Source organism: Athene cunicularia, assembly GCF_003259725.1.
Source record: "Athene cunicularia isolate RWA chromosome 23 unlocalized genomic scaffold, athCun1 chr23_part2, whole genome shotgun sequence".
In the NCBI taxonomy this organism is placed as follows: Eukaryota; Metazoa; Chordata; class Aves; order Strigiformes; family Strigidae; genus Athene; species Athene cunicularia.
Genome location: NW_020799131.1, coordinates 469537 through 473227, shown reverse-complemented (window position 1 = coordinate 473227; position 3691 = coordinate 469537).

Sequence of the window (3691 nt, the reverse complement as noted above, 5' to 3'; positions counted from 1 at the left end):
ACCCCGTGCTTGGGAGACCCGGCCTGGGGGAGGCTTTACGAGGGGGGGAGCTTTAAGGAAAAGTCTCTGTGGTGGCTTCTGGTTGCCAGCCCCAGGGCTCAGTAACAGTGGAGGGTGGTGGTTGAGCACCAGGGGTTGGTGTCCAGTGTCCTGGTGCTTGTCGCCTGGGGAAAGGAGCTGGGGACAAATCCCCACTGGGTGCTTGAGATGGGGCTTAAATGTCCCCTGCGCTCGTGGCTCGGGCAGAGGGGCCGTGTGGGACCCGGTCCCTGGTGCCATCGATGTCCCTGGGGTGGGCAGGGGTGGCAGGGCTCCCAAGGCTGATGGACTTTCTGCAGGACACACAGCTGGAGCGTGATGGTCCCCCCCGTATCGCAGGGGGCTGTGGGGATGAGCTGGGACCCACCTCCGCTGTGGGGCAGCCCCTGGGAGCCAGGCAGAGATTCCTGCTGCTCCCTGGGTGATGTGAAACAATTCTTGGAGGGGCACATGACGGCCTGGCTGAGCCTGACACCCCAAAGTGCTGCTCTGAGCAGAGTCATTAAGCTGTTTCTTGGCTGTTTGTCCCCCAACAACGATGTCTTGAGCCGTGGGTTGTGCCCAGCTGTGGTTCATCACGCCAGAGCTTTGTCTAAAGGAGCCAGGGCCCCCTCCAGCCCCAGCTCCCCGGGACAGGGTTATTTAAAGTGCATTTTGGCGTGCAGGGGCTCGGCGTGACCCTGATCGGGGTGGACAAGGCGAGGGGCCTGGGGCTGCCCTGACCCTGTGCGACAGCCTGGGTGGCTTGGGGAAATAACGTGATGTTTGACTCTGCCTGGCTGCTGAAAGTAAATCCAGTTGCTGTGACATGTTACAGAAAGGCAGCTCCAGTGGTGGCCGTTTCCCAACCATCCCGGGCTGAATTCTGTGGCTCCTTTGTAATTTTTGCTTTGGCGTACACATGGGGACTGAATACTTGGAGCAGCTTGAATTCATGTTGCTTTTAGCATGTGAATACTGACACGTGCATGAGCAGCGACCGGGTGGTGTAACCCTTCCCCTTCTGTCTGCTGGGGAAACTGAGGCACAGCCTGGGGGTACTGCTGCCAGCCCCTGCCCCCAGGGATGCTTTTCCCGTCCCACCCCGTCTCTGCCCTAAGTGGGCCAACTGGCTTTTGTTCTCTGTCAGGCTAGAGGCCAAAATGCCCCGTCAGCTTTCTGCTGGGTATTTCTGTCCCTCCTAAAGCTGCTGCAGTCAGAAGAAATGAGACGGGATGAAAAAAAAAATGCCGGGTTAGAGCATCTCCCTGGGTTCCAGTTCAATCACATTCACTCGGGGTTAAGCAGCAGCTGCTGAGCTGAAACACGCACCTGAGCTGACCACAAAGGGAGGTTTTGTATCAAGTGACGGTGCTTTAGGGAAAACCTGGGCTCTGGGGCTCCCTTCTGGGGGTTTGGTCCCACACCTGTCCCTGCTGGGAACCATTCACGCTTGGGAGGCAACAAGTCTGGCTTAGGTGAGAAGTAAATTGCCACAAAGCCAGGCTGGGGAGAGAGACCTTGAGGGAGGGTGAGAAGAAGAAAAAAAAGGCTTCAGGGCCAAGGAGACAGTTTTGTTTGAAAATTTATTGAAAAATGCAATACAAGAAGCAATACTGAACACTTAGGTCTGTCTAAATGCTACGGCAACTTTCCCTTTGATTTACTATGAAAGTCCAAAGTAAGAGCTCCCATCACTAGTAATCTATAAAGATTTGCCAATTTTAAAAGTTTCTATTTTTATAAAGAGTGTAAACAGCTAGCCTAGACAATTCACAATTGCCTTAAAAAAATTTTACAAAGCTCCTTCATATTCTCAACTAAATTTTTTTTTTTTTTTTCTTTTTTTACAAGTTTCATCTCTAAGGCTGGGACACTACCACCTCTTAAGGTAATTGTACAATTAGGAAAATCAGCAAACCACAGTTTATTAAAACCAGAAATCAGTCAGTCCTTTACTAACACATCTGTGTTGGTCAGAGATTGCTATTTGGCAACCGGAGCTGCCGTTCCAGTTTAATGGAGGAGAACATGAACTCCTTGCCTTCCTTTCTATAAAAACATTCATTCATATATAAATAGCTTCCATATAATGTGTATTATACAATCAAGACAGTCTCTGGGTGAATTTGTGGAGTGGGAAGAGCTGGGAACATTCATATAAATAGACTTTACTTAGCTGGTTTGTCCCTAGAAAAATAACAGCAGGCTGAGAGCCAAGGATTTTAAAAACCCAACGGAGGTGGAAGGGGTACGGGCAGCCCTGCCACGGCCCCGGCTGAGGATGGAAGAAGCTGCTTCTGCTCTTAACTTTTATCTTCTTCCCAGGCTGCCGCTGCTCCTGTCCAGCTCCTGGGCTCGGGCGCTGCAGGCAGGCGGCCGCGGTGGCTGGAAATCCGCCGGGGGGGCAGCGGGGTGGTGGCAAAGGTCGGATGAGGTTCAGCACAAGGGATGAGCTTGCTTGTCTGAAACCAGCTCGGGTCAGGGCTATAGCCCTTAAGAGGTGATAACTTGTGTAAAATACTCAGGGAGGAGCAACAATTTAAAAAAAAAAAAAAAAAAAAATGAGAATGAACCACCTGGAAACAGCCACCCAAAATCCAGGGGGAAAAAAAAAAAAGAAATTAGGGTTATTCTAGTCTATGGGCCCTTAAAAAGGGATGTAACGCAGCCAAGGGAGCACGTCCTTTTGGAAAGGAACCACCTCTCGTGCCAGCAGGTTTCTCACCTAGAAATCCCCTGTTTGGGGTGTTTTGTCCTGCTCACTGTGCTCAGGACACCCCAACTGAACACCCAGGCCCAGCTTCAGCCTCACACCACGTTCCCCTACATTCTCGTGCCAGCCAAGTGCCTTTAAGTGCTATGGACAAACTTAATTTATCACATCGGCTTTCTCTAGTAAAGCTCAGAAATCCTTTCACTGACAACTCAGCGTGCCTGTTTACTCCTCAGGTAGCTGCTACAGGGTGAGAATGAAGGACCAAGGGACAAAATGCTAAATTCCCAGCAAAGGGACATTGCCAGAGGGATGCTCAGCATGACGGGCGTTTAAGGCAAGCATTACCCAACTAAGTTGAGGACAGCAGGGACACAGACCTGTTAAAGGATCTGCACTGCAGAGCAAGGAAGGAAAGGGCTGTTCAGACATAAATAGAAGACTTAATCTCTACACTACAGCTGTGGAGCTCAGGACTCCCTAAATCCCTGGAGTAGGATGCCTGGTACCCAGGGGGAGCAGAGCATCATCACGGGAGGGGACCAGGCACCCAGAGCAGCCTGAGAAGCAGCTACTGGCATGGGAAGGCTGGAGGCTGGGAAGGACCCACGGCCAGCAAGGCTCAAAGAAAGCAAAAATCCACCAGCTCCAGTGTTTTCAGCATAGTCTCCAATCAATACTGACAGCTTAATTAAAATTGCACCTGAATCTGAGAAGCTACACTAGCCCCAGTGTAGTTTGAAGGCTGTTTGCAGTTAAAACAGCAAGTCGTTGCAGCCTGAGCTAAATCCAGTGACTTCTAAAACACATTATTCAAATTTAAAATAGCAGAGAGCTTTTTTTATTGCCATTTTCTTCCCATCCTCGACTGAGGAGCAGCCTAGAGCACTCCATGCCCTCAGCTACCGATGTGCCACTCTGTATTAAAAAAAAAAAAAAAAAAAGAAAAAAAAAAAA